This window comes from Anticarsia gemmatalis, chromosome 20, assembly GCF_050436995.1.
Source record: "Anticarsia gemmatalis isolate Benzon Research Colony breed Stoneville strain chromosome 20, ilAntGemm2 primary, whole genome shotgun sequence".
Lineage (NCBI taxonomy): Eukaryota > Metazoa > Arthropoda > Insecta > Lepidoptera > Erebidae > Anticarsia > Anticarsia gemmatalis.
In genome coordinates this window covers 11,087,339-11,113,544 of record NC_134764.1, presented here as the reverse complement: position 1 = coordinate 11,113,544, position 26,206 = coordinate 11,087,339, and the positions used below count along the sequence as shown (strand labels likewise).

Genomic DNA, 26,206 nt, shown 5'->3' with positions numbered 1-26,206 from the left:
TTGATCAAATTTTCGACGGCCTCCGTGGTGCAGTGGTTAAGGTGGTCGCCACGTCGCCACAAATAGTTGTTTCGGGTCGGGTTGTACTTTGCATCCGTTTTTTGTGTTGTGTTTGTAAAAGTTCCCGCGACACAAGAGCAAATCTTAGTGCGGAAGTTGTATTTTTAAACAAAAAAAAGGAAGAAGTAATTGTATTAAAAATTAATAAAGCAATTTAGCTATGCTAGCAACAGTAGCAACTCACAGTTATTTTCAGTAAGATTTTTATTACTTCTTCAGGTGATATTTTAAATTGACCACGCATTTTGAAATCGCAGAGCCAAAGAACTTATTTTTAATTTAATTGCGTAACAATATTTCAGTATAATAATAGCAAAGTCTCACATTATAATTATGTGCATAAACGTTAATTAAGGTCACCACTCGTCATCGGACAAACCAGTTAGAATTGAGAGATGTACAAAAACAGTTAGTCGCATTATCATAATTGTATGAGCTGGCGAGTTTTGGTGCGCATGCGCAGACATCCTTCAGTACACTCGGATGAGACAATACATGCACTTGATTGATCGAACCATCGCAATTTTTATAACAACGATAATGTAATTATATATATTTATATATATTTGGACCTTTCCAATAGGATGGAAGGAGGAATTTGACTATGGTATCGTAAATTGAGAATCTGCATTAAATTTTTGTCATATATTTAATGATGAAAACCTGAAAGATGCTTTTCTGGATGTGCGAAAGGTTTTTTGGAAACCACTGGTTATTGCCAAAACTGCACTTGATTATTTTCAACAGAATATTTAATTCGTGACTCTTTTTAATGCCGAATCATACAGATTGTTATTACTTATTTTATTACCGTGACTATTTTGGAGTTAAAAAAAGATGTCTTAAGATCTAAACTGTAGGACAGTAGGTAGTTCAGGAAGACATACCTGGGTGTGAGATTTCCGAATATGATGTTGAAAAATGATAAGGAAGGCTTCCACCATCAGGAATACCACCACCCACATAGGATTAAAAAATGGAAACTAAAGTAGTGTAGCTGCTTAATATTGCATTTTAATTTCTTTCAAATCGTTCAATGAATCAGCCGCTTTTCAGCAGACTAAAAAAATACTAGATATTTTTAATCAGTATTAATTCTGGCTACACAATAATATCTATACTTAATAATAATAATAATAATATCTATTATCAAAGGATATCCGATCAACAAAGAGTTATAATAAACAACAGAATGATATCCGCCACTAGAGTTCAACAAATAAGAAGGGAGGTAGAAACACAGTTACAAATATCTCGTACAAACTCACATAACCTTTCACCCAATCACTCACAAAATCACTCACTAAATCTTTCATCGAACCACTCACCAAGTAACACTCAACAGTCACTGACACACACACTAGATTCAAACTCACACGAAAACACTCCTACAAACAATGAAACTCCACAAAGGCATACTCATGTATCTACCACGAATGTAATTGAAAGCAACAAAATTGATCAAGAGTTCCATACCGCATTTCATAAATTTAAAGACACCGACCCTACATCAAGACCATACTTGCCGAAACAGAGACCATCGAGAAAACTAGCTTTAATAGTTGAACACCTAAACAAAAACATACTACCAACCGTTTTAACTTTAGATCAGGATTTTACTACACTACAAACAACCATATATGTAGCAGCGTATACAGCAATCAAATGTAACGGAGGTAAATTAGAATTCGAGAGTACAAATGTACAGACACAAAACTTCAAACCTTCTTGGCAAAGGAGATTAGAAGGCAAGATAGACAGATTTCGGTCAGAAATAGGACATTTAACACAATTCATCCAAGGTAACAGAAGTTTAACTATTTTGAGAACAGTAGAATCAATAAAAAGCAAATACCAGACACACGCACAATACGAAAACAATAACACGGAACTAGAACACTTTTTAGATACACTAAAACAAAAATTAAACGCAGCTTCCAGCAGACTGAAAAGATATTTAGCTTGCTCGGCTAGAAAGAAACAAAACACACAATTTTCTAATAATGAAAGGTTTTTCTACCGAGAATTATCACGAACACATGCAAACACTACCACACAGGAACAAAACACACCAACACCCGAAATTCTAAGACAATATTGGGCTAATATCTGGGAGACCCCTCTTGAGCACAACGCAGATGCCGAATGGATACACACCGTGAATGAAACCACCAGCCACATACCTGATATGCAATTCGAACACATTCCCATAGATACATTTATAAATATTGTAAGACGTACACATAACTGGAAGGCACCTGGCACAGACAACATCCACAATTACTGGTATAAAAAGTTAACATGCACTCACCCATACTTACACAATCATATCAACACATTCATACAATCACCACACAAAATGCCTCAGTACATAACACACGGTATCACATACATGCTGCCAAAAGACAATAACACGGAAGACCCTGCTAAGTACAGACCCATCACATGCCTCCAGACCATATACAAGATTCTTACAGCATGTTTAAGCGAACTTATATACAATCACTTAACTAGTCACGAAATCCTTGCTGAACAGCAAAAAGGTTGTAGAAAGAATAGTCAGGGATGCAAAGAGCAACTGATTATTGACTCTGCCACAATAAACCTAGCATACACTAATAAATTAAATATCCACACTATGTTCATAGATTACCGTAAAGCCTTCGACTCAGTACCGCATAGCTGGTTACTAGAAACACTCCGACTCTACAGAATTAACCCCACCATCATTTCATTTCTAAAGTCATCTATGCAAAATTGGCAAACCACCCTCAAGCTGAAACAGCACTCCCCACCATCTGCTATTGAACCTATACGTATTCTCCGCGGTATATACCAAGGAGATGCACTAAGTCCACTATGGTTCTGTCTAGCATTAAACCCGCTATCTCATTTACTCAACAATAGCAGTTTAGGATACAAATTAAATATTACCGGGCCTCAATATATGCTATCACACCTGTTTTATATGGACGATATCAAACTTTTTGCCAATAATAAAAACGATCTATTTCATTTAGCTGATCTCACACAAAAATTCTCAACAGACATCTGTATGGAGTTTGGAGTTGATAAGTGCAGAATATTGTCAATCAACAAAGGCAGACTAGAAACTAATAGTTACAGCCTCCAAAATGGGGAGGATATAGAAGCCATGGATGAATATTCTACATACAAATATTTAGGTTTTAAACAAGCACGTAAAATCCAACATAAAGAAACAAAACAAGAACTCATAAAAAAATTTAAACATCGCATAAACTCTGTCTTAAAAACGCATTTACATTCCAAAAACATTATTAAAGCCATAAACACATTCGCCATCCCGGTCCTTACTTACTCATTTGGTATCATAAACTGGTCACAGACGGATTTAATTTTCTTACAGCGAATCATAAACACTCACATGACCAAACACAGAAAACACCATCCAAAATCATCCATAGAACGACTCACACTGCCACGCAAAGAAGGAGGAAGAGGACTTATAGACATACAAAATCTACATAACAAACAAATCACAACACTCAGAACATACTTTCACAATAAATCACAACATTCATATCTACACAAACACGTCACAGACATTGATAAAAAACTCACACCACTTAACTTACAGGACAAAAACACACAACCCAACGAGAAACTTAACACTTTAGAGCAAAAATTAACAAAGTGGGCAGGAAAGTCGCTTCACGGGAGACACCGAACCGATCTTAGCCAAAACTACGTCGATAAAGAAAAGTCGAACGAATGGCTTAAGAGAGGGGAACTGTTTCCCGAGACTGAGGGCTTCATCTTGGCTATACAGGATCAGGTTATTTTAACGAGGAACTACAGGAAATTCATAATTAAAGATCCAAACCAAACCACAGATTTATGTAGACATTGTAACTCCGCCTCAGAAACAATACAGCACATAACAGGCGCCTGCAAATCCCTCGTTCAGTCCGACTACAAACACCGCCATGACCAAGTCGCTGCAATAGTCCACCAACATCTAGCCCACATGTACAAATTTATTCCGCAAAAAGTCCCTTACTACAAATACAAGCCTAATACCATACTAGAGAACCAAACCTGCAAACTCTACTGGGACAGAACGATAATCACCGACAAAACAATACATTATAACAGGCCAGACATCACATTACACGACAAAACTACTAACACTATTTACATAATAGATATAGCAGTCCCCAATACTCACAACATCCAGTCTACAATATCCGACAAGTTGTCAAAATATCAGGATCTTGCAATCGAGTTGAAAACGCAATGGCGAGCAGAAACAGTCCACATAGTCCCTATAGTCCTATCATCAACTGGAATCATACCAAAAACCCTTACGCAAAGCCTTGATATCCTCCACATGCCCACACACTCTCTACACTTATTACAAAAAGCCACTATCCTCAACACCTGCCGCATTACACGCAAATTTCTCACATCATCATCTATTTCATCATCTTTATTTTCAATTTAACGCGCCGCGCTTGGCTTAGGCCCGCGTGGTGTGTAGTTCATCCCTCCAAAAGAGGGAGATATAAAATGTTTTTCAATAATAATAATACTCTATGGCACGACATCATGACATATGTCAAAAAATATTTCTGCATATTTTAAATTACAATATTTTAAATTTTACAAATATTATCTACAAAATTCATCAACAAAAATGTATATCTATATTTCAATACGTGAAGCCAAAACTTTTGGACCCCAGTTTACAAAAAAAAACGTTGTTAAATGTATGTTGAACGTTATGTCAATCTAAAATGCCATATAACCTAAGAGTGAGATCAAGTGCACATCCTCCACCTCCGGACTCGTCGCATAGCTCCGCCTCGCAGCCATCGCAATCTGCAGCAGCACCACTCGTTGAGGTTGTTGAGGCGTCGAGCTCGACTTCAAGCGACGAGTACTACTCGCCACCATCGTCGCCACCACCTGTACGACGGGGACGAGGCCGGCCGCCAGCATGCCTGGGATCCCGTGGCCCACCGGCTACGAACAGGATCCTCGCTACCGGCGGTAGTGTGCAGCGCATGAAATGGACATCAAAGTTAAATGAGAATGTCATGCGCGCATACTTTGCGGCTACAGAGGGAGGAGCCAACCTCACGGCGTACCGTAGTCGAATCCTATCTCTGTTTCAGGAGCTTGAACCAGCTGTCAACGTATCTGTTCAGCGGCTATCGGATCAAGTGCGTGCCATCCAGCGATGCCACCTGCTTGATGACGCGACACTTGAGAGACTACGTTCTGACTCATTGAGGAGCTGTGTTAACCCGACCTCATCGCAGACAGTCACGCCTACCGCGACTGCTCTGGCACCTACATTGGTCCCGGTGTATTCCGGCCCTACTGATGAGGACGTAGGTGAAGCGGTATCCTCTGTGAGTACCCAGTGTAATAGTCAATTGAGGAGTGCTCTGGAAGATGCGATTCGGGAGTATCGAAACACACCTCCACATAATAGACCGCGTTTACCTCGTTTGCCCACCCACAGGAAAAACATCTCGCTAGTCGTTGCCATGGATATGCTGCTAGCCGACTATATCTGTACCTGTAACGATTTGATTGATGTGCATTCAATTCTGTACTGTGCGGCCAATGCAGTATGTCGCATCGCTGGTGTTAAATTCCAACAAGACACAGCGGTGCGACCGAAGCCAGCCGTACCGGCTTGGCAGTACAGAATTGAACGACGTATTGCTGATGCCAGGGTGACGATTGGCAAACTTATCTGCTTCAGGTCGGGCAATATGCGCCCGAGAGTTATGCGCTTTGTGCGTCGAGCATTCATGGGGACTGATATAAGTCCCCAAGACTACCATGCCCGGATCACAGAGCGCATCGACTTTCTGAAGCAGAAGGTTTACGCGTGGGCAAACCGCATTAAGAGGTACAAAAAGCGTGTAGCGAGATATACCCAGAATCGCATGTTCCAGAGTGATCAAAAGTGGATATACAGAGACTGGGAGCGATCCGATCAAAGTGTGGGCAACATAGGCCTACCGGATGCTGATTCTACGAACACATTCTGGCGTAGTATTTGGTCGGTACCGGTTGACCACACTGAGGGTGTCTGGATGCGGGAGGTTGAGCGTGCATGTGAGCCCGTAGAAAGAATGCCGGCTATAAATATTGAGACCGAAGATGTAGCCAACGCAGTCCGTTCGCTGGCCAATTGGAAATCTCCTGGACCGGACGGACTGCATAACTTTTGGTTAAAATGGCTGCGTAGTTCGCATGCACGCTTAGCTTCCCTATTCCAGTCATCTGTGGAATCTGGATCGCTACCATCTTTTTTAACTAACGGTATCACCCACTTGCTCTATAAGTCAGGTAATGCCACGGATCCCAAAAATTATCGGCCCATCACGTGTTTACCCACGTTATATAAATTACTCACATCTATTCTGAGAGGAAAACTAAATGAACATATAACTGCAAATAACATCATGGCTATCTCTCAGAATGGATGTAGGAATGGGGCCCGTGGCACTAAAGAGCTACTCCTCATTGATACGGCCATTTGCCAGCAGGTTCGCCGGAACCGTAGGAGTCTGTCTACATGCTGGATAGATTACAAGAAGGCCTATGACTCTGTGCCCCATTCATGGCTGCTGAGGGTGTTGGAGTTGTATAAAGTAGATGCAACTCTATGCGCCTTCTTGAGATCATGCATGGGCCAATGGACGACTGGCCTTCGCTATCCAGGGTGTGGGCGGGTTCTCGGTGACGGCGAGTTGTTAAGGATAGAGCGAGGCATCTTTCAGGGTGACAGTCTGAGTCCCTTGTGGTTTTGCCTGGCACTGAACCCTCTCAGTACTTTACTGGGGATTTCAGGCCAAGGTTATAGGTTGCGAAGAGATGGTCAAGTCATATCTCACCTGTTCTACATGGATGACCTCAAGTTGTTTGCTTCATCCGAACCGCATATGGTGGAATTGCTGAAGGTGACTGAAGTTTTCAGTAATTCCATCAGAATGGAGTTTGGTGTAGAAAAGTGTGCGGTCATGCATGTAAAACAGGGGAGGGTGGTGACATCCGAGGGTTTACAACTCTCGGATCACACTACTCTCAGACCGCTCCTAGCCACCGACACCTACAAATACTTGGGTATGTCACAGGCGTTAGGCATCGATGAGGTGGGAATGAAACGATCGTTGCGGGAACGTTTCTTTGGCCGCTTGAGAAAAGTACTTAATAGTCTTTTGTCGGGTGGTAACAAGGTTCGTGCCTTTAACGGTTGGGTCATTCCACTTCTGATGTACTCCTTTGGCATACTCAAGTGGACTCAGACCTAGCTGGACGCCCTGGATAGGAGAGTCCGGTCACTGCTGACCTCATATCGGATGCATCACCCGCGATCATCAGTGATGAGACTGTACATTCCGCGGAAGTGTGGGGGTCGAGGCTTTTTGAATGCCAAAACCCTCCACAACCGCGAGGTGTGCAGTCTTCGAGATTATTTTCTCAGCACTGACGTGGGGTTGCACCGAGATGTGGTTGCAGTTGATAAAGGACTCACTCCTCTGTCCTTGGCTAACGAGAACTGGCGACGGCCTGTGGTGATGGACGTTGGGGACCGCGTGGATGTGTGGCGGAGCAAGGAGCTGCACGGCAGGTACTATCGGGCCCTTCACGGACCCGATGTCGACCTGCTGGCGTCGGTGGCCTGGTTACGCTTCGGTGATCTCTTTGGAGAAACCGAGGGGTTTGTCTGCGCAATTGCTGACGAAGTTGTCAAGACGAACAACTACCGGAAATATATTATGAAGGACGGCACAATTGACGTGTGCCGGGCTTGTCATCAACCTGGCGAGTCCCTCAGACATATAGTTTCCGGCTGTTCGCGTCTTGCCAATGGAGAGTACTTGCACAGACACAACCAAGTAGCCAGGATCATCCACCAGCAGCTTGCTCTGAAGCATAATCTTGTGGTCACCGAGGTCCCTTACTACAGGTATGTTCCGGAGCCGGTTCTTGAAAATGGCTCAATCACCATGTACTGGGATCGGTCTATAATCACGGATCGCACTATAATTGCGAACAAACCCGATATAGTGGTTGTAGACCGATCAGAGCGTGTCGCAGTAATCGTCGACATCACTGTTCCGCATGACGAGAATCTCGTGAAGGCCGAAAAAGATAAAGAAGTTAAATATTTGGATCTGGCTCATGAGATTGTCGACATGTGGGATGTGGATTCCGCGATTATTGTCCCTATAGTCGTGTCAGTTAACGGACTTATAGCTAAGAGTCTCGACCAACATCTCCGGAGGCTTGCGTTGGGCAGCTGGGTCAAGGGCCTGATGCAGAAGGCGGTTCTTCTCGGCACGGCACGAATCGTTAGGAGGTTCCTCGCCCTGGAGTCCTAACCGCCGGTACTTTGGACCCTGTTCCCGATACCGGTGGCCACCTAATTTTTATATTTTTAAATATGTTTTTTTATATTTTTCTTTTATATTGAAAATATATTTAAAAATGTAATAGTTAAGAAAATAAACAAATAAAGAGCATAATAATATAATAAAGCTGAAGAGTTTGTTTGTTTGTTTGATTGTTTGTTTGTTTGTTTGTTTGTTTGAACGCGCTAATCTCAGGAACTACTGGTCCGATTTGAAAAATTCTTTCAGTGTTAGATAGCCCACTTATCGAGGAAGGCTATAGGCTATATAACATCACGCTACGGTCAGTAGGAGCGGAGTAGCAACGAAAAATGTTACAAAAACGGGGACAATTTTGACCCATTCTCTTAGGTGACGCAAGCGAAGTTGCGCGGGTCAGCTAGTCTATAATATTACTGCTACATATTTTGGTCCTTCCTCTGTTTCTCCAATTTAAATATTGCAAATCGCTACTTGTTTAATGCTAATTATGCTGTCGCTACACAGAGCTCGCTGACATTAGTACTTTCCAATACTTTGACCGTGACATATACTCAAATACACTGAGTCGCAGCTCTTAGGATTATTTCAGACTTTATTCAGATTAGATTGCTTTTATTATCTCGTGGGCATTTATGACTCAATCTTATAGTGGACAGTGCAAGGTTTTATCATAAAGTAACTAATTGAACTATCTAAATTCTTCAGTTTCGCTTTGATCTAGAAGGCTTTTTGTTTTTTACACCTTAGTGTATAATTTTTTCACGCTTTACTAGCGCACAACCCTAGACTTACGATGTATGTAACATCTTGTGTCTAGGGTTTAAAACCGAAAAGTTTTTCTTAGTACAACAAATTTTTCCTCTGGTCTTTGCTACTTAGAACAAGTTTAAAGGGGACAAACGGTAAAAATACCACCGAAATTTCCGTGGGAGCTTCTGGATCGTTGTCTTTCACTTTTTTGCTTTACATCAAATACCAGAACAGTATGTATGTATTTGTGGTCAAAATGTGACGTTCTGTTTATGTTTGTCATTAGCCTTCAAGCGGTCAGTGGCTTCCGCTATAAAAACATTACTACTATCTAGTATCTACCATGTAAATTATATGTACAATTTCACGAACGAATTTTAAGACCAAGAAGTTTAATTTGAAGCCAGTGAAGTGATATCTTTGGTTTATTCCCATCTGCCACCCCTGAGCTTGCCACCAGGGTGGTAGATGGGAATAAACCATATCTTTTAGCTTAGAAATCACTTTCTTAGACAACTTGTGGTACGCTATAGAAGAATATTTTAGTCAGCAGTCGGGCATTAGGATGTTATTAGCATATTTTTCTAAAGTGGTGCACAAATGTAAGTGAGCTGGATAAATGGCCGCTGCTTCCTGTCGATAGCGCGCAGATTGCGGCGACATTGTCGCGCGCCGCGGCGCCGCCCACCGACCTTGTCGCCAAGTTTTTGTGCAAGTAGTGCACGCTGCACGCCGAGAGAGCGCGACTTGGCGAATTCCGGTGACAGCTATTCATAGATGTTAACTTTTGTTTAAAGGCCTTATTTGTATTCCCCTGGTGGATGTGTTTAGACTAAATAGGGGACAAGATTATTTTGACCTGTAGGAAAAAATCCAGGATTAAGAATTGAAGATCTTGGTAATGCCTATAAGATAGTAGGGTCTCAAGGTGTCTATTCAGCAGCTTTTGAATAATTACTACTACGTTGGCTGTTCATGTTATGAAGAAGGGGCCAGGGGCTGGTGTTATAACGACTCGGACTCGCTCCAACAGATTACCGCTATCAAGTAACGACAAAAACCAATTTTAATCATTATCTAACGGTAAGGTCGAGTGTCGCCGGCGCCTCGGCTCCAAGTTGTACAATAAGTGGATGCGCCTCGGGCACTGGATTGCGCCCAGCTCGCCATCCGCTGCGGGCGCTGCGGATGCGCCGCGGTGCAGGCGCGGGGCGCTCGGGCGCGGAGGAGGGCGGAGGGGGCGCGGCGCGGCGGGGGGCGGTCAAGGCCGCAGGCGCACGCGGCGCGGCGCCGGCTCCGTCAGTTCGGCCCGCGGTCCCCCGGCGCTCGCTCGTGTGTCAGTGTCTCCCAGTGGTGTCAGTGTGTGTGTTGTACAGTTAGCGCAGCAGCAGGTCGTCGACCGCGCGAGTATGAGCGCGCGCCTCCCTCGGCCGCCGCTCCACTCCCGCACTCTTCTGTGACGCGAAACTACAAGGTGAGCTCCCGAGCGAGCGCTTCCTACCCCCGCCGGCCCGGAGGGACCGGTGCAGCCCGCGCCCGTCGCGATGCTAGCCGGCCGCGACTTACTTCCACGACGCTCCCAGACCGTAGAGTACCTCTGTAGACGCGACTCCACCGCGATCACGGACTGAACTGTACACAAACCGCCAGTCACGGTTACGTTGAAGGTTGGTACGCAATAGACACGCGCTCAAACTGATTGACATCGTGTAAGGTCTCTAATTGTGTTGATAGAACAATCTAATTATCTTCGCACGCCGCACAATGCAGCTGGGATGTTGAGCTGCTCGCTGTGCTCATTACACTTGTGATATGCTCCATCACTCATAAAATATACAATCGTAGGTAAATGTACAAATGTCAAATATGCATACTTTGCAACAGAAACAACTTTTCAAAACCAACTCTCACCACCTGGATCGCCTGAGCTCTTTGTTCTACAGACAGTCGGAAGTGTGGTATCAGAGTGACCGCTGCAAAGTAAACTGAGTTCTCATAATAATTGATCAAACACTCCCACAACTACGTCTATATCTATTTCATATTTACTGGTTTCTATAACGGTGGAGGCAAATGCTGTTACCTGAGCTTTATTTGGTTCACTCTCGAATTCCTTTGGTACGAGCGTCACAGCACTCACAACACTCGCACAGACACTGATAAGCATCGCTTCACCGTCGCACGCTAAACAATATACAATTTATCTTTTAATAGCTCAGTGCATGGAAACTTGCAATCTAAAGCTTCCATGACTCACTGTGGTTTCTTGAAGGCATCGCGGCGAACTGTCTCGTCACTCAGAGTAATACATCTCTTTAGTTCCGGGGATCTGTTTTGAATCATTATCTAAGATCATGGGTATTTTTATCTTGTTTTCTTATAAGTCATTTATTTTTTCACCTTTACACTGAGTCATGTTTTATAAAAGGTTTAGTTCTGCTGTGATTTGATCAGATTGTGACTGCCGTAATGTGTGTTAGTTTGAGATAGGCTTTATCTGTCAGCTGATATGTCGTCGCTGACCCTACTTAATGATCATAGGTTGTTTATATTATTGATATCCAGTAATTTTAATCAATAATTATCAGTTTAACAGCTTATGATAACCTACCTGCTTAACAAAGTGATGTGTGTGTTACTGTCAAAATCCCTTCCGATAATCTATCTGATACTTATCCAGAAGTGATAGAACGGCTTTTAAAGTATTGAGAAGTCTTCATTAATGGTACCTATAAACATTTCTTGCAATTTCTTACATTGTTGTAATAAAGTTTTCTTCGAAACTGTTTGATGTTGTGTTTGACTCTTTCATTGAAGTCGGAGTCGATAAGTCTTAGCAACATTTATCGGAAATTAATAAGTCGGTGTAAAACTTTTTAAGTCGGTTTACAAATTTTTCGACGATGGCAGTATTGAATAGTTACTGTTTGTTTGAATTTGTTTTAGAACTATAATGAGTTTGACAATGTTTGAATCATAAGAAATCAAAGCGAAATTAAAGCCACCACAATGCATAGCGATGCACACATTAAACGAACACAAAAAAAAATCTAAATTGGTCATAAAATGCAGACGTAGAAATTTCTAGAAATACTTACATAATGTAGCAATAAAGTGATCATAAATTGTACATAAAGCGTATATGGAAATAGCACACATCCGGGATGCAGAGATTCAACGATGTCGACGTTGCAGCGCTGAGCGGCGAGCGTGGGGCACAACTTCTCGGCTCGTTTGAAAGTTGTAGTGATGCAACAGTGTCACGACCGTTTGGCACATATTCCGCACATCTCTCTTAGTTATACCTATACGTAACTCTCAGCATATTTTCGGTAGTATTTTCGGTTGTCCTCTATAAAGTACTTTAGTGTTTCGTTTGTCCTCTGACGAATTAACACGTAGTGTCGAAATATTTGTTTATGCCTAAGCATGAATAGTCAATCAGTGAAGGTTTTGGTTTCTGGATTGTAAAAAGTCCAACAAGATATAAAGGAAACTGTTTGGAAACTAAGAAAATATAACCCCATATAATTAACAATGTTTAAAATATAAAAAAAGTTTTTATATCTTGATACAAATTATTTTGTATTTCAAAAAGACTTTTAAAACTGAAGAATAAGAAATCAAAGCGTGTGATTTTCAATTTGAATTAAAGCAGATATAACAAGTAAAATAAACAGAAACGCATCGTTCCCACAACTCGTTCCCATCACTTTAAAAAGAGGTTTCGTGTTCCTTAAGTGGTCATTATACTCCCTCGGGTTTAGTATTATTTACTTCTGCTCAATTGATGAGAAACGCTCAGAACCAGTTACGCTCGCTCTCTGTAAACAATCTGTGGGTTAAGCTAGTCCAATATTCTTTTGAAGCGTGGCCACTAATTAGTATTTCAATTCAGCATCTCCACTCTTTATTGACCAAAGGGCTCACTCTGAGAAATCAAGACAAATGTTGTCCAAGACAGGCATTACGATTTAGCGCCCAACCTGGTGGTGCCTGGTGGCTGAAACTGTTTCTATCGTTGATTATAAACAAACCCTGCGTAAGACCAAAGACTAAGAACTGACTGAAGTTATCGACCGTTAACCTGAGTTAGAAATACAGCAATTGGTGTTAAGGTTTCTATTAAAAAAACCGTTCTAAGAGATAAATATTGAAAAAATAAGCAGTTACGAAGAATAGAACGACTATCAAGATGTGAGAACAATGCTACATTCGCCGAGCCAACAGCGTGACCGGTTTGAGCAACCATACAACTTGTAATTAACAGGCAAACCCCTTTGAACCTCAGAGAAGTGATAAACTTGGTCACGGCTGTCATCTTCAAATTATACCTTGAAGAAATTAGGAACAAAGTACAGTGGAGTATTTGTTTAGTCTTATTATAGCTACTTAAAGTAAAGATGAAAGAATATTTGTTACTTTATCTTTTAAAAACTACTAGGTAAATTGATTCGGATAGCACATGGCACATAAACAGATTATGTCCAAGATTAATACATAATATAATTTTACCCCTAGGAATACGGAGACACTTTAATAAAAAATAATATTCCCTCACTTTATCAATATAATCGTGGGCTTATCGGTAATTAATTAAACGGGCTTTAAGTGTTTTATTGATTTAGAAATGTCAAGTGTGACGTAATAGCAGAGAGGCCGTGTCCATTGCCATGGTCAATACTTGCCCAATACCATCAAGTTTTTACACTAAACCAATGTTTGTCAGATATACAAAGATTTGTTATTTGAAAAAAAAAATGCTTGTAAAAGTCTTACAATAATCATTAATCGTCGAAATAGAATTAATCAATGGTAATTTTTTGTATCCTTATATTATTATGTGTTATAGAAATTAATAAAGAAATAGAGGACTAGTCATTGAAAATCTTAAGCAATTTAGCGTTCAGTTACTTTTCATGAAAAGCGTAAAGAAGTAGTGCAAAAAATCACTTCGAAGAATCATGACAAAGTCCGTACAGTTTCTACAAATATGAATTTCATGAGAACAGTTGCCGCGACAGTAATTCCGACAAACTGTTCTAGATAATTCGACATTGACGTTCGTGTTACTGATTCATACAACAAAGGATATTTCAGTCGTATTTTAATTCAAAGCATTCACACGTATAATTGATTTTAATATAACATTGCATGAGTGAGTCACCCTGAGGAAGGGTCCGAAAACACTTCCTTGAGGTACCCTTGAAACAAGTACTCATAAATATAACAAGAAATAAGATATCGCAATATTGTAATAATAAAAATATTCTGCTCTAAGTACAATTTCAAGAGGTTATTTGATTATCTGACGAAGATGGTAAGATGTGGATAGACGATACAACAAATGCTGTCAAAAGCATCCGTTGTTGTTACTACAAAAAAAGTGTGAAGGATGTGGTCATTCGGGAATCCCGACTACCTGCAGGTACACTCCCTTTATCCTCACATGTTTCTACAAAACATATCTACGTCAGTATTAAGCGTCATTCATAAATTTATAAAAGGTTAACATGATACGGAAAATATTAAATTGGAGAAGTTCATTATTTTTTATTCGTAATGATTTTCATAATGACATTAAGAGCCAGTTTCATATCTTAAGAATAAGTTTCAGATAACCTATTTGCTAGATAAAGTGACAGCAAACGAACAACCTGCAAAATTCCGTTTGATAACATATCTCATACGTATCCGAAAATAATCCTTAATCGTGTATGTAAAGAACAACCACAGCTGAACCAACAATTTTTGTGCATTATATGAAAATCGAACTCGAGAACCATGCGCTCCATAATGTAAAACAACTCATCGCTTCAAACATTGTCAAATGGTGATGCTATATTACATAAATATTACTTCAAAAATGTGACAGCAGTTACGTAGTCGTATACAATAAACATGTCGTGTGTATATCAGGAACAGGTAGTGCATCGGTGAGCGCGGTGAAATGCAGCGGTTTCTCCGGCCGGCCGGGAGCGCGGTGAAACTAACCACCGAACAATGAAACATTCACACGTAATAAATACAATGATTAAATAACATTGTTATGTTTAAGATGAGGCCCTATTTAAGTAACAGATGTTGAATAACGAAACGAAAATTAAGTACTCACTAAAAATCTTGTTACGGCTGTTTTTTGCTTTGCAAGTTATGTTATGTTGCATTTTATATGTTACAGACTAACTGTTATCTGCCAATTCTCTTTCAAAAACGATTTACTCGTTTTTGCTTGGAAGGGTTAGTGTCACACATTTTCACAACTTATTTTTTCTAAAATGTCTATGTTACACTATTACAAACCATCTATGTGCCAATTTTCTTCAAAACGATTTAGTAGTTTTTGTTTTGGTCACAATCATACATACTAACAACATCTACCTTCATTGGATCGTTTATATCCCTGAAAAAGACACAGACAAATTTCACAGCCTCATATTTCAAGCAAAACCCAGTCAAGAGCATAATCTAGTTCAGAATAAACAAAACACAGCTGCACTCCTACGCAAGTACCCTTCATAGATCGTGTGGAGCGCAGACAGTGTAGTGACTGTAGACAGCTGCCCCACATTCAAGCGATAGATTAATAAGCATTGCACAACGCACTGACCTAACTGTCCGCTCTTGAAGTAATGAAAGCATGTTCGAGTTCATAAAGGACATGATACGAATGGCCTGTTGACTAATATTACAAAGCATTTGAACAGAACTGACTGTCTTTGCACGGTCGGTAGTGTATCATGTCGGGTGCGATTTCTCGGTCAGGCAAGATATTATTGCTCTTTTCCGATTGTTATTATAAGGTATATTTTTGAATCCGCACTTAGTCAACGTGGTAGACTCAAGGCCTAATCCCTTCCTCATTACGGGAGGAGACCCTTGCCCAGCGGTGGGACGGGTATGGGTTTAATTTATCGGAGTTTACTCGGAGCTCAGTAACATGTCCAGTAAACGGTAATAGTTTCGCTCCCTATTACATGAGACTAACATTGTTCATTAACAAAAAAATGGGAATCATAGGTATATTTCAAACACCCTACATCTTCGGTTATAAAAGGCGTGATATTATCTATAAGTAGTATGTATGTATTATACATACATATATGTTAAACAGAACAATATCATAGTGTACAGCTCGTCGAAATACCATTGAGAATTGAAAGTACTGAATGTAGATTTCGTCACGATGTTGTTCATGTTACGTATGCAATTATTGGATTGTGGCTTGAGAGTTGTAGCAAATAGACCTTTAGACACTAGTAAGGCTTCATTCATGTCTTTATGCAGTTGCCGAAGGTGATATGTAACAACAAAGTAAGGAAAAAATATCCTTGCATGTTTGACAGGCCAAATCAGATAAAAAATTTCATTCACATTACATTATTTTTGTGTCAGCTTTATTGATGTTTGTTAAGTATAAACGAAACGCTATAAACGAAAGTTTCATGTCCAATGTTCAAAAGTTCTACAGAAGTGAGCTTCAGGATCGCGAGTCTAAGTACTTTACCGGGCAAGTGACAAAACTCCAGGCTACTATTGAAAAATATTTTCCTATAAAAAAAATTAACTTTCCGACCCGGGGGTATACTCAAGACCTCATGATAAACAATCGGAAACACTACAGAGGCAGTCAAATAAGTAAGGATTTTACTGGATAGAGGCCAGTAATATAATATTACTACGTGTCGTCGTTCATTTCAATAACATACCCATTCCGTTAACACTATTTGCACAATTGATCATCACCTGTCAACGAATTTAGTGATAATTGCAACGTTTCTATTTACCTCGCTACTACTTCGCTGACTCCCACATTTGAGGCTACACGCGTTATACTATGGCGTGATTATATGTGTGTAAACAAGAGACTTTTTCATCGTACGATGTTATAATTTGCTGACGTTTTACCTAAAATCATTGATCTTTAGTGTTTAGAAGTAAACAAATAAAAAGCACGTCATATACCATCGCTAAACTATCTTTAGTGTCCTATAAAAGTCATATCTATTTCATCAAAATAATGTAAAATTTCTAACAGCTTAGAATTATACAAAACTCAAAGCACGCTTAATTTTCTTGGGGAAGATGGAGACCAAATAACACCCCTTAACATCACGGCTTTAAGCTTTGGCTTTACTCGATTCACATTTTTTTCAAAAATATCTAAAAGTCCCTCCCTGTAGAAATGCATACTTCTCACATTGTTTACATACTTTTACCCAGTTACTAAAATCCCACAATATTATATTCTACCATCCCTTACGGTGATTCAACTTTCACGAAATCTTTTTTTATAATCCTTCTATAATTCCAATGCATTTCAAGTCTACATTCATATAAAGAAACATCAGTTCCCGCAGTAAAACGTCCTAAAACAATCTTATTATGTGTGTTGCACGTTTGTTACGTCATATTCGCATCTGCCGCATGCAATCACCTTATACGCTTTTATGGCTCAACTTCTGATTCAATAAATATGTAATGATGTTGAGAATAAAACATATTGAAATGATTCGCGCACGACTTTGTACACGACTGCCGACTTCAACCGAGGACAGACTTTCGAGAAGCTTCTATGAAATAAAAGCTTGCCGTATTATCGTATCGTATCTTCGTATCTTATGCCTGTACTCCAACTTGATGTTTTCGCTAAAAATTGAAGCCTATGTTTGGTCCTAAGTCTTCAACCATCTCTATTAGAATTTTCATGAAATTCAGCGCAGTGGTTTAGCCATGATAGCGAAACAGTCTGAGTTACTCGCCCATAGTATTGGTATTTATTTATTATTCTCATCATGAAGTGTAGCTCAAAAGCCTACATTAAAAATAGGGTCAAATCTGCACTGCAATCGATTGGATTCGATCCCAAGACTGCTCAATCACAAAGCATTGAATAAAAATGTTTATAAATAGTAATTTTCAACAGGTCGTTAGTTCCATCCTTTCTTAAATAAATCATGAACCTGCTGATTGATGTGACTGGTTTATTGTCGCAGAGACTCGGAGAGTCGAAACCACAGTTCCTTATTATAAGAAATCAGGTTTACCTCACGCAATATAAACATTAAAAACAAAGTCGCCACTGTGTATCTTTCTCGAGATTCATTTAAAAAATACTGAATGGATTTTTATGTAATTTTTATAACAATAATAGAAAAAATGATTCATTCAAGTTTTTTACTGACAAATAGAAAAACGATGATCTTATTGGTCAGTAAAAAATCAATGGGTTAATTTAACCTTTAGCACAGACATTCCAGGGATGGTTGTCCGGGTTGGTATTTCAGCTGTGACTATGCTTCGGAGCGATTGGAAATCAGTGGGCGATATTGTTTTTTTGAGTTTTCGCCGATAATATGTTTACCCACTTTATATATATATATTTTTTTTTTATCTACACGCATTGTTACTTTATAACTTTTTATTTCTTCACCTTATACTGTTTTGTTTGACACATGACGTTAATGACTGCGTCGAAGGGTTGTTAGTTGTCAAACTGACAGTCCTTTGATTAGTCAAGTTGCGTTCGGAAATGTGTTTTATTGTTTAATATTTTTGCTGTTTTTTTTTTCCATTCTCTTTTGTGTTAGCTGGCGGGTGGTGCAGAGATGCAATTTGCACCGTAGTATTTTGTTTTTTTTATCACTTTTATCTTTATAATTACTATTTAAGGATAATTATTTATTATATATATATATATACTATCATTTATTTAATATTTATACACTATGTCTGACGATGATGCTTCATATGTTTCTGCGAACGACTCTACTACATCCTCGGAAGATAGCTTTTGCTCTACGACAGGCACGCTAGGCGACTTCGTCCGACAGACCTTTGAGCGTTCTGGGATAAATTTATTTAACGTATGTCACATAAATGCGCAAAGCGTGCCTAGCCATTACAATGACCTGCGGGAGGCATTCTGTGATGCTGACGCTCATGCCGTCCTGATTTCGGAGACCTGGCTCAAACCTCACCTTCCTTCAACTTCTTACCCCCTCCCTGGATTCTCTCTCATCCGTAATGATCGGATGGACAGGAGAGGGGGTGGCGTCGCTATCTACCTCAGAAGTGACCTCCCTTATCAAATCGTAGCTTCCTCCTGTCCTAATTACTCCGCTTCCGCCGAATTTCTTTTCTTGGAGGTTTGGGTCAAAGGGGCTAAAATCCTTCTTGGCGTAGAATACTGTCCCCCATCTGTCGACTACTTCTCCAGTATTGAACTAGTGCTGGAATCTTTAGGGTCCGCTTACTCGCATCACATCATCATGGGCGATCTCAACACCGATCTCCTCTCTCCCGGTTCACTCCGTTCCCGTAAACTCCTAGACATCATTAAGTCCGCCAGTCTACATGTTCTACCACTGAATGCCACTCATCACAACACCGAAGGCGATGATACATGGTTGGACCTAATGATTACGTCTGCTCCCACCCTTGCCTCATTTTTTGGTCAATACCCTGCCCCTGGTTTCTCTCATCACGACCTCATTCATTTGTCCTATATCCTCAAACCTCCCAAATCCCGTCCCAAGGTTCTGTACAGACGCTGCTTTGGGCGTATGGACGTAACTAAACTGTGTAGGGACGCTGCGAAAATCGATTGGGAGCAGCTAACGACAGCCCACACAATCGATGACAAGTTAGGCATTTTTTACAAAGCTGTTATTGGGCTGTTTGACGTCCATGCGCCCGTCAGAAAAGTGAAACTCATGCTACCGCCTGCTCCCTGGATGACTGAAGGTGTTCGTATGGCCATGAGGCGTAGGGATAGGGCATTCGCAAAGTTCCGCAGAGACCGCTGTGACGACAATTGGGTTCGGTTCAAAGTTGCAAGGAACAGATGCAATCAGATGGTACGCAATGCTAAACGCCGACACATTCTCAGTAATCTATCTTCTTCTTCCCCTGCTGATATCTGGAAGTTCCTTGGGACTCTAGGTATCGGCAAACACCGTAGTAACGATCCACAGTGCACGGTTGGTTTGGATGTCATCAATACCCACTTCATTTCCTCTGTACCTTTGGATCACCAAACCAAATGCAACACCGTTCGTGCCCTGATGAATTTACCTCGACTCAATTTCGAATCCTTTTATTTTGCTCCAGTTACACCGGAAGATATTAAGAAGATTATCCTGTCAATTAAGTCCAATGCAGTGGGCGCCGATGGCGTTAGTCGTCATATGGTCGTCTCTGTCTTGGATCATCTGCTCCCCGCCATTTCCCATATCATAAATTTCTCCCTTACCTCTGGTACTTTTCCTTCTCTGTGGCGCAAAGCCTACATTATACCGTTACCAAAAATTCCTAATCCCTCAAGTCCAGCTCACTTCCGCCCCATATCGATTCTCCCTTTCCTCTCCAAAGTGCTTGAGGCCTGTGTACACAAGCAACTAACACAGTTTGTGCTTAATAACAACCTCCTTGACCCACTTCAATCTGGGTTCAGACCAGGTCATAGCACTACTTCCGCCCTCCTAAAAGTGACTGGCGATATTAGGGCAGGCATGGAGGATACTAAAGTCACCGTGGTGGCTTTGGTTGATTTCTCGAACGCCTTTAATACCGTCAGTCATGATATCCTTCTCGCCATCCTTTCCCATCTTAACATATCTTCCGGTGCGCTGGATTGGTTTTCCTCGTATCTTCAAGGACGCCAACAGTCGGTTCACATCGGTGAATCTTCATCGAGCTGGCGTGAACTCGACACTGGCGTCCCACAAGGCGGCCTCCTCTCTCCACTATTGTTTTCAATTTTCATTAATCTTGTGACTAAAAACCTTCAGGGAGCGTATCATCTGTATGCGGACGACTTGCAACTCTACTCGCAAGGAACAGTGGATTCTATAGCCTCAGTTGTCGCCACGTTAAATAACGACCTCGAGCATGTCAAGTGTTGGTCGATGAAATTCGGCTTGGCTGTTAATCCTACCAAATGCCAGGCTATAGTTGTAGGAAGTAATCGTAGCATTAGTAGGTTAGATCATATGCAGGTACCACCAGTTGTATTTAATGGCTCTACCATAGAACTGACCCCTACCGTAAAAGATCTTGGCCTGTACTTGGACTCAACTTTAAGCTGGAGAGCCCAAGTTTCTAATGTTTGTAAAAGAGTCACTGGCATACTGAGGGCTCTTTATCGTCTTAAGAACTTTTTACCTTCTAGGACTAAAGCTATGCTTGTGCAGACCTTAATCTTCCCTCTGATCGACTATGGTGATGTGTGTTACTTTGACCTGAATGCAGATCTCCTCAACAAACTAGACCGTCTTCTTAACAACTGCATTCGATTCATCTTCAACCTCCGCAAGTATGATCATATATCTACTTATCGCTCCCAACTTAGGTGGCTACCTATTCGTGAGCGTCGACACTTACGTGCACTCACGACTCTCTTCTCTTTTCTCTCTTCTTCTACTCCCCCAGCCTACCTAACTCCCTACTTTCAATATCTGTGCGACAATCACAACCGTAACCTCCGTTCCTCAAACAATCTTCTTCTTCTATGTCCATCTCACACTTCTGGGTTTGTCAACTCTTCCTTTCCTGTCCAATCGGTTTTATTATGGAATGCGCTCCCTCTTGAAATCAGGATGTCCACTAACCGTCATACGTTTAAGAGCAAAGTGCGGAATCTCTTGTTAAAACAAGTAGCAGAATCGTCACACTCGTCTTAGTTTTTATTTATATATATTTATTATTCATAATATATATTGTATAATTCAGTATATAGTATATTTTATTATTTATTTATGTATATGGGTATATGTATTTAATATTTCTTATTTGTTAATCATTATGTATGTATAAACCTATTTATATTTAAGTACACGTACATACATGACCTCATTTTTATTTATTGGTAAACCTGGTTCTTAACGTCCTTTATTTTTATTTTTTAAACACCTACTTCTTTCAATCTCTGCATCACCCTAAGGTAGACTGGTAGATAATGCCTTTGGCATTAAGTCCGCCTGTATACACATGTATATGAAGTTTAAAATAAAAATAAAAAAAATAAAATATTGTTTGATTTTGATATGATAGTCGTTAACCCATATCAAAGGCATTTGAGCAGCTTGAACAACTTTAACTTTGGCTAACTGGGGCATTAATCACGAGATAAATGAATAAATAAATAAGTGTGTTTGGTTATAAATAAATCTTGACAGAAATATGATGACAACAAAAAGTCTCTGTGGATGTACCTTGTCAGCCAGGTCCGCTAATAAAATAAAACATATTCATATATTGTTATTGTTACCGAACAATAGGTTGATTTACTTGTTTGACTGCTCCAGTTGCCAGTTGCGTTTCATTCGTGATCTCAACGTAAAAACTCGGTGTATTTCTCTTCCTGTCTTTCTGGTTGTATCACACTAGGTGTGCCGATAGTGCCCAGTCTTTTAAGTTTATATTGAATACTCCACTTTTATTGGTAATGTTAGATGGACTAGAGTCCACCATAAACGTGGCTATCGTTACACTAAAACTATATGTTGAATATTAAAATCGAATGAAAATATTATTTTTCCAATCTGACTAAGACTAATTCGATTCGGGCGAATTCTAATATCCAATAGGTAGCCTATAGTTTAGTTTTGTGCAAGGCAGTGGCGAAGGCTCCATACAACTCGATTCCTATCGGCTTCCCTTTCTGGACAGACTTAATATTAGTGTTAAATTAATTGTTTACTATTGCCAAATAAAACACAATTAATTAATAATCATCAATATTTAAACCGAAATCTTTAACTAGAATCATTAATCTAATCGAAACAGTACGAAAACGCCTACCCTTCAAAAATTACGCTCCGCTAAAAACGCAACGTGAAGTAATAATAATGAAACAAGCCGGAGGCGCTGATCGAGAATCGCGTACAATAAAAACTATGGCGGCGATGTCGCTTACGACCTTTTGGATCGCGCTTCGCACCGCGCTGCATAGTGGCGAGCAAGCCGGAGGAAGAGCGGGTTGCCTCGCGCTACAGCGCTCGCGCCGCGGCGGACACATGATCTTACGCATGTTTCTGTCGCGGTGCGAGCCGCACGCAAGAGCGAGATGGAAAATATAAGCTAAGCATCCTGCATAAGTACACTAGTCCCAAAAATTAAGGGATATAAAAAAAGAATCCAAATTTTTGGGTGATTTTCAACAAGCTGTAACTCCGAGGGAAATGGTCGTACAGAAAAAATAAAAAAAACAAATTGTAGCTTCAAGTGTCTAATTTTTAGATATGACGATGAAAATTTTTTGTCATGGCCAGGTCTGGAGAAATCCAACGAAAACTACCAAAAAAAAATTTTCCCAAATTTTTTCCATCCTAAAAAAAGGTCCACGGGCTTCAAAAATTTTTTTTTGATTCTTTCGTTTTAAATTTCTTTTAGAAAATTTAATCCTCTTTAATTTGCCGTATTCAAAAAGCCTGTACGACGATTTGCCACGGAGTTATCGTCAATCAAAGCAAAAAAGTTATTTTTGACTTTGATATTCAATAACTCCGAAAATAATGATCGTACAGGAAATCAAAGGAGGGTTTTGAAAACTGCACAATATTCTCTATAAGAAAATGTAAACATCTTCTAAGAAAATTTTTTTTTTTGAATTGAAACCTCGGACTGAAAAAAAGACAAAAATTCGCGAAATTAAGGATATTTGGATAACTTGGTATAACTTTGGATAAAATCGATGAACGAAGAATATAATCGGTAATTTTTCAACCTCAAAGTGTCCCCTAATATCCCTCAAAAATTCAAAGCGCTGCGATTTTTTTTTCATTGTGCCCCGAAGCTTCAAATTCTTTGTTGTTGCAAAAATCACCATTGTGAGCAATTTTGTGTTTTTAATCATTTTTTTAATAAACATTTTTTTTTCTCTCTAAAATCTTTATTTTTTCGATTAAAAAGCAAATCGCAAAACGAGAGATCGTCTATCGCTGCCATGAAGTCAAAATCGAGATTCGTCAGTCCATAAGACACTGGACCACTGTCTACGACCCCAATCGTGATGGTCATGCGCATAAGCCAATCGGGCTCGACGATGTCGTGGAGTGAGCATAGGCACGCGATTTGATTTTTAATCGAAAAAATAAAGATTTTAGAGAGAAAAAAAAAAGTTTATTAAAAAAATGAATAAAAATCACAAAATTGCTCACAATGGTGATTTTTGCAACAACAAAGAATTTGAAGCTTCGGGGCACAATGAAAAAAAAATCGCAGCGCTTTGAATTTTTGAGGGATATTAGGGGACACTTTGAGGTTGAAAAATTACCGATTATATTCTTCGTTCATCGATTTTATCCAAAGTTATACCAAGTTATCCAAATATCCTTAATTTCGCGAATTTTTGTCTTTTTTTCAGTCCGAGGTTTCAATTCAAAAAAAAATTTTTTCTTAGAAGATGTTTACATTTTCTTATAGAGAATATTGTGCAGTTTTCAAAACCCTCCTTTGATTTCCTGTACGATCATTATTTTCGGAGTTATTGAATATCAAAGTCAAAAATAACTTTTTTGCTTTGATTGACGATAACTCCGTGGCAAATCGTCGTACAGGCTTTTTGAATACGGCAAATTAAAGAGGATTAAATTTTCTAAAAGAAATTTAAAACGAAAGAATCAAAAAAAAATTTTTGAAGCCCGTGGACCTTTTTTTAGGATGGAAAAAATTTGGGAAAATTTTTTTTTGGTAGTTTTCGTTGGATTTCTCCAGACCTGGCCATGACAAAAAATTTTCATCGTCATATCTAAAAATTAGACACTTGAAGCTACAATTTGTTTTTTTTATTTTTTCTGTACGACCATTTCCCTCGGAGTTACAGCTTGTTGAAAATCACCCAAAAATTTGGATTCTTTTTTTATATCCCTTAATTTTTGGGACTAGTTTATTAGTGGAATACAGTTTTTGTCCAGTTTGACATTAGGTCATGTTTGTTTACTGTTTACATCTTTCGCGCGCTCTATAACAAATTAGAATATTTGTGTTTATTACTACATTATTCCTTGATAATTGTGTTTGTGCATAATTGTGAATGTATCAGTATATTAAACAGTAATTGTTTTGCATGTTTCTATTAGAGTAAATTTTCATTTTGTCAGATTTATAGGTTAAACTCATTACAATAAAAGTGTTCTGCGTTTATCCGTAATGTGTTTGATATTTTATTGTTGATGAATACATTCTAAATTGCTTGTATAATAAGTTATTAAACAACCAGTGCGAGACAATCATCAATCGTTCGATATACGTTATCTTAAATATGTGCTGTTGTGTTACCTACGTGTTACTACTGAAGATATAGTAACTTAATACAAAACAAGCATGATTAGGTAGCATGGTAAGTACCTATGTATTATTAGTCTGTAGAGAGAAATAAGATACTGTAGTCGAATGTAGATAATACTCTCATATTGTTATTATGCAGTAATACGCTACTTTTACGTCGGCATTCTTACGATGTACATAATATGTAGGTACTATACCTAGACAATGACTCATAGCTCCGGCTTACCTTTTGTAAAAAATGACCCTTCGCCACTGGTGCAAGGTATGGTCGGTCTCAATAATTTTTCATATCCAAAGAACCCGTCTTCGAGGCCAAATCCTTGTTTCTGTTGTATTATTCTCAATAGCAGCCCAGAGATTGGTGCTACACAGGGAAGCACCCTCGCTCCCGATCATATGTTTTTAACAAAATAAACAATGAATTGTAAATCCATTTCATTGAGCCTTCGTTTTGTGAAGCTCAGAAGATGTAGGGAAACGCTCGTAACATACTAGAAATATATATGTTGTGATAGTAAGCACTAAACAGGTTATGATCAAGTTTAGGTGCACATAACGGCTCGTGCTAGCTAGCCTCGCCGCTCGCCTCCGCCTCTCGATCGCGACACACTTTCTAATACAGCTATGTGTTTGATCATCTCCGCACTACGAGTACGCCTGCGACGCTGAAATGAATATGCTCTATCTCTTTCTTACTTGTATAG

The 26,206-nt window shown here is 39.7% G+C and overlaps 1 protein-coding gene across 3 annotated transcripts in view; it reads left to right on the top strand.

The window, feature by feature from the left end:
* Nucleotides 1-26,206, top strand: part of LOC142981965 (uncharacterized) — a 42,735-nt gene that overhangs the window by 726 nt on the left and 15,803 nt on the right. The window contains exon 1 of one of the 3 annotated variants that reach the window (XM_076128166.1): nt 10,451-10,686. The exons of 1 other annotated variant lie outside the window; for it this stretch is intronic. The gene's annotated coding sequence lies outside the window, so the exon portion shown is untranslated. Of the gene's footprint in view, nt 1-10,450; nt 10,880-26,206 lie in introns of those variants that run through there. One more of the 3 variants, XM_076128165.1, reaches the window with a different exon arrangement.